Source organism: Phasianus colchicus, chromosome 7 (assembly GCF_987193195.1).
Source record: "Phasianus colchicus chromosome 7, bPhaCol1.hap1.1, whole genome shotgun sequence".
In the NCBI taxonomy this organism is placed as follows: domain Eukaryota; kingdom Metazoa; phylum Chordata; class Aves; order Galliformes; family Phasianidae; genus Phasianus; species Phasianus colchicus.
In genome coordinates, this window is record NC_143442.1 from 27,395,874 (window position 1) to 27,410,902 (window position 15,029).

The window sequence follows — 15,029 nt, forward strand, 5'->3', positions numbered from 1 at the left end:
CTGATGAACACATACTCTTTAAAGAGAATAGTAAAATTCTTCCGGTAAGGTTGACCTTAGAGAGCTCGTTCACACCACGATGTACTTCTCTTGGTATTTTTGAACACAAAGGAGTAGTCTAGCACTGGAGATTCTATTTGTGCATTAGGTACCTGTCAGCTGGGCAAATGCATGTACTGTTATTTGTGCAGAACTTCATCCTTGATATTGGTAGCTCTCACACTGGCCTTTTGCATTCCCTTTATGCTTCCTTTTTGCAAAGCTAGACTTGAAGTACTTCTTTTTTTTTTTTTTTTAAATGGCATTCATCAGTTAACAAGAGAGAAAGTCTTTGGGAACGTAATTCCCAGAATTGTGCTTCTCTTCCATTCTTATTACTAAAATGATTATCTTTGTAGTAGCTGGAGAGGTGCTGTGGTTTTATGATTTTTGTTATCAGTATTCCACATCAAGGTATCACGTAGTGCACTGGGAGTCTCAGAAGAGAAGGAATGTACTACAGCTCCCAGAAAACTTTGCTGTTCCATTTCCATTTTCCAGTGGGAAAGATAAAACTGAAAGTCCCGGGACTTTCTCTTTTTGCTCCCTGGAGCATCAGAATAAGAACCCTGGGTTTCAGAAACTCAAAAAGATAAGAAAATGTCTTATGAAAGAATGAGAAATAACCATTTTTATGCGAGTGAAAGCAATATCCGTGCACATGGGTTGCTTTCTAGAGGTGCTTGCTGAGGGTACGGTTTTGTGCTCGCACCACCCAAAGCTCTCGCATGATCTTTCCAAACAGAAGTTTGTAATTGAGCTAACTGGGTGCCTATGGAAACACCCACACACAGGCTTTTTGTTAATACAGATGAAAACAGAATACTGCTGTTAAATGAGTTTGATTTACAGGAGAAAAAATTAAACAATCTTATGTCAAACTGGAAAGGAGAAGGAAAACCTCCTTGCTGTTAATTTTATGATTAAGGTTGAAATTGCCTGCCTTGAGTCACTTGCCAGCATTTCATTCAATTTCACAGAATTCTAGTCCTTGTGAAATGATACCTCCATTTCACTTGGTTATTGTTGACTGTAAAAGATTTCCAGTCAGAATAGAATTCTAACATTATATGGAAGATAAGCTGGCAATCTGGTAGTCGTAGCCTCTTTTATCTGTGTTGGACACTTTGAAATGCACGGGTGCATTCAACAAGGCAGTGTCAGAAATTTAAGAAGATCAGAGTGGGAATATTTTTAAATAAGTGATAGACTGTAGGATGCGCAGATTTTAGCCTGTATGGGCGAGATCAATACAAAATATGGGCTGAATGGAATCTTGGTTATTACTGAAGTCTGTAGCTTTTACTAGCTGAGTTTGATGGGACAGATTTTTCAGCCATTTTATTTTGTAATCATAACTCATAACCCTGCCTGTCTAAGTGGTATATGCTGTATTCTCACAGTGTGTTTTGAAGGACATCGCTATTCCTTATAGAATTTGTGGACAGAGGTAGCGTTGTGGTTGTTTACCCTGATGTCCTGAAACTTTCTCTCTTAGAAATGATTTAGCTATGGTTCACTGGTTCATATATTGGTAAATCTATGGCATTAGGTCTTTGTGGTACCCAGCGCAAGAGATGATGGCCTCATCATCTGTAAGGAGTTTCAGTTCCAAAAACAAAATAAAATCTTGCACAAATACATTTTTTAATTTTGTGATTTAGCAGCTGTTATTGACTTTTGATGTGCAAAGTCAGGAATTATTGTAGTTTTTCTAAAGAATATTTTAAATAAAATGGTATACGTGGTACAATTTTAATTTGGTAGAGTATTTGCCTAAATGCTACGTGTTTTTCACTTGTCCTTTTGCAAAAAAATTAATGTTTTCCATAGATTTTCTTTCTGAGGTAGCGTCCGGTTCTTGGACTTTAAAAAGGTTTGGAAACAGAAGAGTATATAACCTCACTGTATTCCTCCTTATCCACCCCAGCAAATTTGAAAAGAAGTAGAAAAGCTCTGAATATAAACAGTGCAAATAGTTTCTAGGAAGAACGTGTCTTTGTGCTGTAGAACAGCACAGTAGTCCTTGGTGCCCAGATGTCAAATATTTGATACCAGTGTACGTTGCTTGAGAGTCTGACAGCAGAATTCTTGACTTCCAGCATTGGTTTTGTTTTGTGAATAACTCCAAGTAGATCACATAATACTGTCCCTTGATATGTACCTGGCTGAGAACCTGCCTAGCAGCTTCCTATGCAGTCTTATCTGGATATACTAAGACCGTTTTTATTGAAGTGATTGAGGTAATATGCTGAACTATATGTACGTGTGTGTGTAAAATAATAATGATAAAAAGATTGATACCAGAGCAGATTGATACCAGATTGGTTTTTTTGTTGGGCCCTTTTGTCAAGGTAAGTTTGCATTTATCTGTCAAATCAAGAAATAGCATCTCCTCTAATCAGAATTCAATGGAACACATTGAGAGAGATCTCAAGGTGGAATGGCCATCATTTGCAGTGCCACAGTATTACTTTTTCAGTAAACTGAAAACCTAGGTGCTGTAAACAGACATTTTGCTCTAAACTGATTGTTTGGATTGGTTTAAAGTTTTACTTCTTGTTCCCACGTTATGCTTGTTGAGCTGGAAATTATTTGCTATTCCGTGTTCAGCTAACTGGGAACATGGAAAAGCAGCGCTGCAGAAATATTTTGTAGTGTTACTGTAAAATAAGCTGTATTCCAGTGTGTGTGAAATTGCAATGATGAGGTGAAAGTTGTGAAATGGAACAACAAATAAAACCCTTCTAACAGTTCCTGATCAAACCCTTCAATTACAGTATTTTTTCCAGTACACAATATCAGCAGAGATGGACTAATCCTTTTGTAGCAGTAGTGGCAGTGAAATCTGTTGCTACATTGAGATGATGACTGCAGGGGAATTAAGCTTCCTGGATTAAAATATTGCAAATTGCTTTCATTTTTTTTCTGGTGAAATGAGTAGATGTGATTGAGTGCATTTTATAATAATAATAATAATAAAAAAAAAAACAAATGCTGCCATCTGTCTATAAAAGCAGAATGTGACCACAGAGCATTGCACAGAATTTAAAAGAAGCATTTACAGTTTCACGTAAAAGCTTTGTGTTAGACTGGCTTCGTTACTGCTAAATCCTGTTTTAGGATTTTAATTATAAACCATGTTCTTGTGACATTTCTAGCTGAAGGGGAGAAAGTCATGACCTACTTCATTGTAATACTGAATCTGGGCTTAGGTCTGGTATCAAATAACTGAAATAAATGTAATCATAAAGTCATGAATGAAGAAGTTATGTTTCTTCCTATGCAGTCACACCATTGCATACTCTATATATTGGTATCTTCTCCAGTATTAATCTGGATAAAACTCTTGGCTAATTGATTCTGAAGATTTTACTTCTTAGTCTACTCTTGGCATTTGTAGATCTGAAGTGATGGGCTTCTCTGTTGTTTGTGAATTTAGGGTTGCGCTTGTGTGTGATGGAAATGAACTCACAAAACACGTGGGTGAAAGCAAAGCAGGGTATCCAGGGAGCAGAAAACGGACGCATTTAGATTACACACCAGAGTAATAGCTTTGTGCTTCCAAACAAAAGATGTCTTGCTGCCCTCTCTTCCCATCTCTTCCCAATCTGGTCTTGTGCCTATGGCATTGCATGGGGAACCCACTTTACTTGCCATCTCAGCAATAAAATGCATGCTTTTGCTGGGTACTTTTTCTGGTATTTTGGCAAATCAAACAATCTCTGCTACGTGATTAAGCAATTGCCAAAGCAGATGCTCGAGGGGAATTGGTAGGGATTAGGACCTCACCTTTTTGATGGTAGTGAGATGTTACCTTGGCTAGAGCTGTAACATCACACTGCCTTTTGTAGGTTTCATATCACCGTTCTATTTTTATTCTAAGATCTAGCAATGTGTACCTGAGAATATATTAAATAATCTCCATTTGATTTGAGGATTTGAAAGTATGGGATATTTTATCAGCCCAGAAAATCGTGTGTTCTGCTTGTCTAGTCTTCTGGCTCAAAGACTTGAGAAATAGCGAGTCTTGGATGTGTTCCAATCAGGGACTGATAAATCTTTGCTTAATTGAACCTCAACCATATGGTGCAGTTCAAAGGTCTGAGCGCAAATGTGCCTCTGCTTTGTTTTTAAGCTTTACATTAGTGAGCTTACTGTGGGAGAAACAATATTTCTTTTCCTGCCACTTTTTGTTGGTGTCTCACCCAGTGCTTCTCAGAAACAAATGGGCCTAATACTTGAAATGAGTGCTGGCTTTAGCAATCTTCTCCAAGTTGTGTAATTTTAGGCAAATTATGAAGTTTCACAAATATTTGCTTGTGATATTCTCCAATGTCAAGTTGTAATCATAAGGATCATTTAGTGGTTTATTACTGGAATATTTTGGGGTGTGTCTTTTGTTTCTTTACATTTATGAGCACCTACCTGCCTCTCTTGAAGTCATGCTATAACATCATATGAAAATAGTAGCTTGATGCCTCACTAGCATTCATTATTCATACGATTATTATGTGGTGGTAATGTTTTCTCCAATAATACTGTACGTTACATGCTGATGTTATGCAGACACCTTTGATAATGGTGTGGTAGAGTACCATGAATTAGTTGTCAAGGCTTCACTAAGTATTTTTTGTTCTTTTTTTTCCCTGACACTTTCAACTCCTGCAGTAAGAAATGAATTCTACTCGTCCTTAATAAGATACGTTAACTTAGAACTAAGTTAGCTATTCAAATCTAATTTGCAATCTTTTCTCTATTTTCAGAAAACAGAAAAGCCAACAGCTAATAATGCTTGCTTTGCAGAATACACACTTTGCAGTGGTCTGTCCTATGACATCCAGGACACTTGCATAGATAGACTCATGTAAGCAAAATTCTCCAGTATCTATGGCCAAATAATGTCATTTTTGTCCCCTGGAATGGAGTCCTTAAACAAGGTGTATTTTTGCACTTGCAGACTGCTCTCTGCCATGGCAGTTATTCTTTGGGATATCACTCTATGCAATGCTGCTTTAAAGATCTCTGGTTCCACACTGCACAATGCATTCAGACTGACTTGCCAGCAAACAAGAGGTAACATTTCATTTCTCTAATGTTGCCTTATAAAATAGCTGTAGTAGTAAAACACATAACTAAGGCTTACATTCATCAAGCAAAAAACCCTAAACAGCCGACAACAGAGGGGTGTTGATGTAGTGGGAATGAGAAACCCTGGGAATTCTACAGGAGAACATCACAGACAGAAGGCGTCTTAGTTTTCCTGTCAAGCAAAGTAGTCAAGGCCAACTGGAAATGTAGAATAGTGTGCTGCCTTTCAATGCTGCTTATGAAAGCAATTGAGACAATTACATGAGCTATGGATACTCCTGGAATTTTTGCCATGCTCTAGCTTGGATTCCTGCTCTGAATCCAGCCCCACATCTTGCGTGGGGTTTAAGTGGTTGTCTGATTCAGTGACACGAGCTCAGCCAGAGCCTGACAGGTATTCCTGATCCAAATATGCCAGGATACGAGTGACTTTGATCTGCTCAACATGTGCTTGAAATATCCTAGGAGAGCTGTCATTTGTGCTTCAGAGTATTTAAAGCTGTAAATAATTGTAGAGATTTATTTTCTTCATTTATCCCGACATTGTGCTTTTCACAGAGTTGGTACAGATACTCTGGACTGCTCTTACTCAGAACGTTTTCTTTTTGCGCCTGCATTTGGAATGTTTGTCTCAAGAGTTCTCCTCCTCCTTTTTCACTCTGCTCTCCCAAAGCACCTGCAAGGCCTCAGCATTAGTTTCCAGTATAAACTCTTGTGCAAATGAGCGTATTGAGCATTTTCAGAAGTATGCGCTACCACTTGTTTTCTAGAGGTACCGCAGGCAGATGGTGATTTGGGCAAAAAACAGCAGTGGGCTGTTGAATGCTCTGAAGTTCTTAGTTGGGCCTTACTTCCTATGTTCTGTACTGTGTGCTTATTTACTCTGTAAAATGAAATATTTGTTCTTTGTCAGTGAGAAAATTTCTAAAATTGTTGCTTTCTCTACACATTCTTTGCTGCTGTCATTTCCTATCCGTGTGTCATCACTCTATTCTCCCAAGCAGTTTTAATGCAGTGGGACTGTTGTTCACTGATATGCAGTGCAGTTGTTTGGCTTAACTTGAAGCACATGATTTAATTTGTTCCTCTACAGCTAAACAGTTAAGTTTGTGTTTGAATTTAAGTGTACGCATAATGCACAGGCTCTTTGTGGCACATCAATTCTCACTGTGACTTCAGTTTGGAGCATTTATTTCTATGTGTTGTATGGCTGAGGTCACCTGTCTTGGTTGGACTGCTCACTGCACTACCAGGTATTCTGAATCTGTAAGACTCAGGAATAAAACTTTTGCTTATGTTTTTTGGATTTTTTTTTATCATTAATATATACAACTACTGTTGGAAACCAGGGTAAGAATTTCAAATCTTTCTTCCATAGAGCAGATGAATTTGTATAATATTTTATGTAAAGTTAGTAAGAAAGTGGTACACCTACATGCCTCTATTCCTGGGACTGTTTTTCAGCTAGTTATGGAAAAAAGTGCTGGTTCACACAGTGGAGCGGCAGTGTCTAAATAAAATGTGTATATTAGAATGGCTAAGTTGCAACACTTATAAGTGGTCATACAGCCTCTAGTATATTAGAAAAATAGAATATGCTAGGTTACATTCTCATGGAATGCACGTTGCCGTTGCTATGATGTAATGGTTTGCTTCTGGTATCTTTCCCTGTAATGCCAAGGAAAAAATGCCAGGCAAAAATTAAACTTGGAGTTGTTTAATACCTCACAGTAACAAGAAGGTGAAAGTATCAAAACACAAACTCTTCCTTTGGGTTTGAGTCTTAATGGGGAGTGAAATAATGTTTGTGGCTGTTAGGGCTTTGCAGATATCCTGTCTGTTAGCGAGGGGTATATTCATGTTATCCAATGAAGCATGGGTATCTCCTAAAGAGAAGCTTCCACTTAGAGTGAGAAGTGTATGTGGTATTTCTGCCTGGGCTGTAGGGGCATTTTCCAGCTCTGCTAATCTCACATTCAAACCTACGTAGGACATAAAAGGAATTGATGTCACTTGGGTAATCTGCTGCTTGGTAGCCCAAGAAAAGACTGCTTTCTTTAAGCCATTTAAAGAAAATTCATTGCTTGCCTACTTAATATTTGATTTATTTCCTTACTAAACACACCTACATTATAACTATTTCTGTTGTGGGAAAAGGTAGAACTCCTCAAGAGGTTGTTTGAGGATTCTAGTCAAATTAGTGGCCAAGTGTGTAATTCAAGTAACCATTATTTGTCTGGAGAGATGTAGGCTGATGTGAAGGGGGGCACATGGTGTTACCAGTGCTGCGGCAGCTCTCTGGCACCTGCTTGAGCCTTTCCTGCTCTCCCTGCACTGAAGAAAATCAGAAGTTGTTCTGCTACCATGTGTACAAATCGTTAAATTCTCCAGGACTGTGGAACAGTTTTGGGATCTCCTTTTCAGCCTCGCTAGTATCTCAATGCATCTTTCTATCATCTGATTTCTCAGCATGTTGTTGGACTGTTTCCCCGCAGACTCCTTTTACTTCTTTCAGTGAGAATATTACGAAAGTACAAAGTGTTCATTTCCTTTGGTTATGGATGCATCCTCGTTTTACCAAAGCATGATCCACTGGTACTGTAACATACTACCTCGGAACAGCCTGCCAGTACTGCAGGCTTTCTCTGCAGATTTGGCAGGCACTGAAAAATATACGTCAAATAGCAAGATCTTTAAAGTGTGTTTTACAAGTGACATTTTGGTATGACTTTGGATGCAATGTATGGATCTAATTCTATATTACTTGTCCAAGGGTACAGGTCTAAAATTAAATCTCTGTGTTGCCAACCTCCTTGCAATCCTGCCCAGCCAACAACACCACATCAGTGCCCTTACCATCTGCACCCCTAGCCCAGCACAGGAACACGAGAGACTCATTCTTAAAATGTAGCTCCAGTCCCAATTTATTGCTGTGCAACAGCTGCTTATATACCGTGACACAGGACCGCCCCGTGAACCCGTGGCCCATTAAGCACCACCCAGAACCACTCCTGTAACTACCACCCACTGTAGCCTGAGTACCACCCACACTCTGCAAGTACCAACAGGAACTCACAATTACTTTTATCATCATAAATTTAAAACCAACTCTGTGGTCTGTTTCAGGATCTGGGAGCATTAGGAACTGCAGCAAATTTAATTTCTGTACCTAAGAATTTTTTTCCATAATTTAATGCAACATCACTGGTAGGAGATTGCTTTAATATTTGTAATTAATATATTACTTCTCATTAATGGCTTACATTTTTCTAAATTCCAAGTTGGCCATGTGTTTGTTTTATGTACTAATATAACTCTGGGCCCAATACCAGGGGTGCAGCTCAGGTAAGTGCTCAGAGCTGTGCCCAGGAGTGTTTTGCCAGATTAGGGTCTGCTGATTAGTGCTGTGACCAGATGAGCCCAGATGGCCCCATTTGCTCCATGCACAGAAGGGTGCAGGTCTGCCATGAAGCCCCTCAACTCCCTGGCTGGATGCATGCCTGTCCTGGCACCAGATGATAGCAGATGGTAGCAGCCCTGAGGGCCTGTGGACCAGCTGCAGGCAGCTGGGACAGCAGATCCAGTCATGCTTTTCTGTGCTGTGGCCTCCCCCTCTCACTGCTGCGATTTCAAGGCTGTGTGGCAACCCATGGGCTGTGCGACTCCTCTGTCACTCAGGGACTCCTTTATAATGCCAAAATCCAACGCTGGGGACTGCAGGTGGTTTGTACTCTCATTGTCTTTTGTGCAGCACAAAGGAGGCAGGACAAGCTGAGAATACATTCCCCCGGTTTTGGCATCTAGGGTGATTTTTCAATTAATGCTTTCACCTCCTGCACAGTAATCTGCCCAGAAGTCTTGTGCAGCACTGCATTTCCATCCCATGTCAGTGTTCTTCCACTTGATCCTTTTGACCTTTTTTCACTTGTCTTTTTAATGTTCTCAACAACAAAACTTCTATTTTGTGTATTCAGCTTGGTCCGTTGTCTTTCACATAAGTGAGTGACTGGGAAAATGCAAAATCTTTACTTCATGTGTATTTCTGGTCTTCAAATGCTTCTAACCATTGCACTGGAATGCTACTCACTCTAAGGATCTCGCTCTTTGTGCACTCTGCTGCAGATCACAGTGCAAGATGATGACCTTTGGTAATGATCCATCAATTCATCCTTTGCTCCAAGTAGAGTCAACAGGAAGAGAAAGGAGATGGCAAGTACTGGTAGATAGTCTGGTTTATTTGATGTTTGCTGAAAAGTTAGGTTTTGCTTTTTCAGTACCTAAGTATTTTTTTCAGGAATGAAGTAATACAGTCAGGCAGCATGCATCTTTTTAAAATTGTCATTAAAGACTCATTTGAATTATGTCCTCTTTTGTTATGTCACTGAAATGAGAGCAGCTGAAAATCTCTTTTTATAGAGGATGCATTCATGAGTATGTTGTAGATTCTCATTATGTGCAGAATTGAATGGGCAGCAGTTAGAAATTGCAGATGTCTAATTTATTTTTATGGTAAAAGATTTGTAGAGTTTGTAACGTTTCACAGTTTTCTTACTGAGTCATTTTGGGGGGTGAATGAAAATTGTTTTTTCTTTGGTGGAACCATTTCCAAGAATGAATAGCACAAATATTTGTTGAAAGCTGTAGTGCTCTTGTACAATTTCAGCTATTTTTAAATGCTTGTCTGTGGGTGAGAGTAAAATAGCTTTTGTAACTTTCATCCAGTAAGAGCTCTCCCTCAGATGCATTGAACTTAGCTTTCTACTGATATTTCTCAGCTAGTAGTGTGCAGCATTTGTTGTGCCTTCACACTTCTCTTACAGAAGGGTTTTACAATCCTAGGGAACAGAGTAGGAGCCCCCACTTGGCCGAAGTTGTTTTCCTAGAGCTTCTGTTGCATTATTTTCTTTTGTGTTAACTGATTAGCAAAGGAGAAAGGAAATGATTCCAAGTAAGGAAAAAGAAAAAAGGCAAGAGGGTAAGGAAGAGGGGAAAAAACATGAGTTTGCTGCAGAGCAGGCAGCTGTTTTTCTCCATTTTTTGGAGAGAGTGATGAAGGTTAGCCCATTTCCTCTGTGCGCAGCTCTGAAAGTTAGCCCATTCCTTAGCAGAGTAGTGCATGTAGATGTCCGAGCACCCATGAAGACAAAAGAAACAGCAATTTGTCTATGATGTGCCTTTATATTCTACTGTGGGCCCAATTCTGTTCAGCTACAGAGAAAATAGAAACTAGCTCCAAGCCATACCAAAGGCAGGTGCTCACAAGGAGCTGTACGTGTAGCATTGGGGTTGATGTGAATGTACCAGAAATAGAAAGGTAGAAATTGGTGATTTGTAGTTACTGAACTGTAGTAATGCTAAAATTCTGCAAATCCTTTGTGTTTTACCGCTGCTGTAATTGCTGCCTTTGGTATTTGTTGGAAGTCTGGGGGATTTTAAAGATTCATATATATTAACATTTTTACTAGAAATCCTAGAAAATAGGATTTTTCTAGAAGGGGTGCAAAAGCCTTCTCAAAGAGAGAGAAATGTGAAAATCCACTGATGATTTCTGTATTTTTTAATTTGACAGATAAAGAGTCTTAACTTAAAGCCAGCCTCCACTTGTGTCACATGTCAGAGGGCTCTTACAGCTTGCAGATCCACTGAGAATAATTCATTAGCTAACGGCTTTCATCCTCTCTCGTCATCATAAAAATGCCAAGATAAGCAAAAACAAAGCACAAATAATGGTAAATGTTCTGAAATTCTTGGCATTTCACTTATTCTCTTTTCGTCTTGTTTTGGGCAGTAAAATAGGTGTTGTATTGTCCATGCCAAATGAGGGTAATGCTGAAGAGAGGGATGTGACTTGGTCATTTACAGGCACAACTGGCCTTTAAACGATCATTCCATCTGAGACTTGAATCTAAAGGGATTTATTGTAATGGTACATCAGAGCAGTACTCCTAAGTCAGGAAATTTGTGCGAGACTCATCAATGGCACTGATCATTTGCACTCTAAGCGTGTGCAAATGGTGTTGTAAGCACCGGTATGTGCGTAATACATAGAAAGTGTAAAAGCTTCAGATAGATGGAAGAATGTTAATGACTTTCATCGTTTGACCTACTTTGGAATGCAGCCGCGTACGCGCGTATCTGGAGCAGTTGTCTCCCATCGTACAGAGGAGCTGAAGAGCAAATTCCTTCCTACTACTGAAGCCCCAGACAACAATGCTGTGGCTTCCATAGGAAAAGGGTTTCAAGCCCGAGGCTTTGAGGTTACACTACAGGCTATACAGAACGACCTTTGCGTTTTGACATAAATGAGTGTAGTTGCCAGCTGGTTATTCTAAAGAAACAGTTTGTGAAGCAGCCTGTTTAGTTGCCCGTAGGTTGGTAGCCATCTGATAAAGAGAATAGCTAGTTTAGGGCAGTTGGGACTGCTGTGCTCCGTGCTTGTAGCAAGGTTTTGCTCTCCTAAGACTGAGCAAAGAGAGCAAAGCAGGAGTTGTGTCAGGACCCGGGCCACGGAGCTGTAAGTCTGTGCGTGCCCGTGTTTCTTGTCATCGGCATTGCCATAGTTCTGTTGGGCTGTTCTGCAGTGTTTTGCTGCACTGGTCCTCGGATGTGACAGTGCGTGCCTTAAGTTTTCATTCCTTTTATGATTTTGTAACTACCTTTTCCTATGGGAGTCAGCTCAGGAAGTCCCCGTGATGGACTAGGGCGCGGTAAATACATGAGTAACGCGAGGCGTAGAGCTGATCGCGCCAAGCTGCTTTCAGATAGCCAGGGTAATTGAAATGCAAACGGGGTTGAGGGATGGCTCTCGTTCGCGTCGGTGACCCCGATAACTGTTAGTACTCGTAACTGTACGAGGACTGAAGATGAGAGAAAGTAATGGGCGTGCTAACGGCGCTAGCTCATAAATCGCGGTAACGATGTAGCAGCCGCAGTGCTACCCCTCGGGGCGTTTCTCTCCGGCACCGCCGCGGTTCCCGCTGGGCGCCGCCGCGCCGCAGACCCCGGCCCGGCCCTGCCCTCCACGGCGGGGCGGGCGCCTTTGGCGGCGGCGTCCCCGCGGAGCCACCCGGGGCCCGTCCGGCCGCCCACCGGCGACGGCGGGGAAGGGGCCGGCGCGAAGGCGGAGGCCGGCGAGGGGCGGCCCGGTCCCGGCCCCGCCGCCGAGGGGGCGGTGCGCGCCCCTGCGCGGGGAGGCGCCGGCCCCGCCGTGGGCGCGGAGGGGCCGCCGCCGCGGGCGGGAGCCGCCTGCCGCAAGGACGGGGTGACTCGGGCCGCCGCCGGGAGCCGCCCTCCTTCCGCGGGGCGCGGGCAGCGGAGCCGCAGTGCGCGCCGCGGCGAGGTGAGTGGGCGCCGGGGGCCGGGCCGCGCCGGGGCTTCCCGCGGGGGTCGGGCAGGTGCGGGGTCCGCGGCCTGCGCGCTCCGTGCCCGCTGGGCGGAAGGAGCGGGCGGCCGGTGCTGCGCGGCCCCGCGGGACTCGCTCCGGCGCCGGGCTCGCCTTTCGGCGCCGGCTCTTTGTAACTCGCTTCCCCCGGGAAGGATGCTGCGGGCGCTCTGCGATGGGTTCCCTCGCTCGTTTTCTCTTCGCCGTTTGTTCGGTGTCTTTATGCGTGCGTAAGGCTGCTCTTCTTAGCGGCGTCCGTGGTGGGGAAGAAGGAGCGCTGCAGGTCTGAGGCATGGTGGTTTCAGAGCAGGGGATGCCGTTCCTTCCTGTTCTCCCGTACAAAACGTACAGCACAACGACAGTAGGGGATGATAGGCTTATGCTCCCGCTCTGGTTTTTTTCTGCATTGCTTGTTGGCGTATGGTGGAGATTTTTTTTTGTTTGTTTTTCTTAGCACGCTGTTTGTTCTTTTTCCTAACCTTCGAGGGTATTGCAAGAAGAACAAACAGAAAAATCATTTTGAGGCCGTGCGGTGCCAAAATATGCACAATGTGTTGTCTATAGACAATAAGGGTTACATAATTTAATTTTTCATGATTTGTTGCTGAAGAGATGTCGGGAGCATGCAGAGTGCCTTTTTAACATCCTTCCATTTTTGGAGGATGCTCAGTGGCAAAGTCACTGCACTACACAGCGTTTCATTGGAATGTTTATGAGGGGTTCAGCCCTAATCCTCTGATACCTGTGATCCCAGCTGGGCCCGTACCGTGCTGCATGTCACCAATGCCAGGGCTGCCTCCTCAGTTTCCCCAGTTCTTCCACTCCTTTGGAAAAGGCTTCCTTGTAGGAGAAGAAGATGTGAGGAAGGTGTGTGGTGGCATCGTCCAGCCACGAGGTATGATGTCATTATTAGCATATGAAAGGAACAAACCTCATGCTTTCTTTCAATCCTAGCTGCTGTTAAAAATACAGATGCTTTCAGGAGAGCTGGAGATACACAGTGAATACTGGATGCTATTCTGTGTGCGTGTACCTATTTGTACGTCTTACCTTATTTATATCTTATGCTGGAATTTAAGTATGTTGCTTCAAAATGGACTCTGATGTTGTATGGAGTTCATATAATATAAAAATGGTCTGGGGACCATTTTTAGCTCTGTGCATGGAAGCAGTTCAACTTCCCAGAGCTGTAGCTGAGAAGCATTCAGTCGCTGCTCACCTGGCTTTACAAACAGCCTCACTGCACCAGATGTGGGTTTGAGCGTTGCTGTCGGTCTTTCAGGCTCTGTAGAACTGGTTTGCCTCGTTGCATTTACTTTTCTCCACAAGGACCCTCTGCCTTCCTCAAAAACTTACTTTGTTATCCGTCTGTTTGGTTTTAAGGTCAGTTTGGCAATGCTGTGTTTTACACTTCTAGTGCTTTTTCAAACCTGTTAAATTCACGGTGTTGTTCCTTTAAGGAACCTTGTGATGTTAATAGTGGCTGCCAGCCAGAACAATATACTATTTTGTCAAATTCCCCAGAAGAAGTGGAATAAATTTTTATTTGCTCACTTCATAGTGTGTAACTGAAAGAATTAACAGGAGTATGTTTGCTTTTTTACGTGCCAATATGCTTTAAACTGCAACTAAAGCTCCAGTACACCACAAAATAGAGGGGGCTTTGTGCATATGAGACGGAATGAGCTTATTGTATTATTGAATTCTAAAGTATAATTTATTTTCCACTTTTTTTAGTTCAATTCAGGATTTTCTTTTTAATTTTTTATTTTTTCACAAACTTTAGACAGAAATAGGATGCTTAAGGTATAGGTTTTGTTACGCTGACTACTGGATACCAACATAAGGAGATAGTGACAAAATACCTTGTAGCATTTCTTAATCATTGTAATGAGATGTAAAAACGTGCTTAAAATTAATTAGTATGCTCAAACTCTACATTCAAGAACACAGCCAGCTGTGCTGCATTTCACAGTATAGGGTGATTTCACAGTGTAGGTTGTTGGTGTCCTGGTGCCATCGTGCATAGCACGCTCAGCCTCTGTTTTCATATTGCCCATTGTTGATCTTCCAGTGATGTTCTGAAGGTAGACAGTCTGGAGCAGAGTTACTGTCAGGAAGAGTATTAATTTTGTGGCCCCACAGGTGGAGATATGGCTAAATAAACATGTGTTGTCATAAGGTTTTTCAAAGAAGGCTGGTGCGTAAGTAAATTGAACATTTTTTTGTAGAAGTCCTCCTCCTGTCTAAAAGGAGAGATGTACTCTTGCGTAGTTGTAAGCCTGTGTGTTGGCATTCTGATGCTAATGACACAAAGTATTTGTCTATCCATACCTGGCCTCTTGCAGGCTGAGAAGAATGTGATCACCTGTTCTTGTTATAAATTGATATTTGAGTTTAGGATCTTCAGGAAATCTCTAGCTCCTTTCTGCTGATATTGAGCGCATAGGATGTGTTTTATACAGAAAGTGATAGGAGGTCTCTGTGATGTTCCACTGTGGCATCTTGTTTGTGGACA

At 42.0% G+C, this 15,029-nt stretch overlaps 1 protein-coding gene across 4 annotated transcripts in view; it reads left to right on the forward strand.

Moving 5' to 3' along the window:
* The window catches only part of HECW2 (HECT, C2 and WW domain containing E3 ubiquitin protein ligase 2), a 186,022-nt gene that overhangs the window by 9,891 nt on the left and 161,102 nt on the right, over positions 1–15,029 (forward strand). Inside the window, exon 1 of one of the 4 annotated variants that reach the window (XM_031601147.2) lies at positions 12,351–12,469. The exons of the other annotated variants lie outside the window; for them this stretch is intronic. The gene's annotated coding sequence lies outside the window, so the exon portion shown is untranslated. Of the gene's footprint in view, positions 1–12,350; positions 12,470–15,029 lie in introns of those variants that run through there. 4 annotated transcript variants of the gene reach the window in all.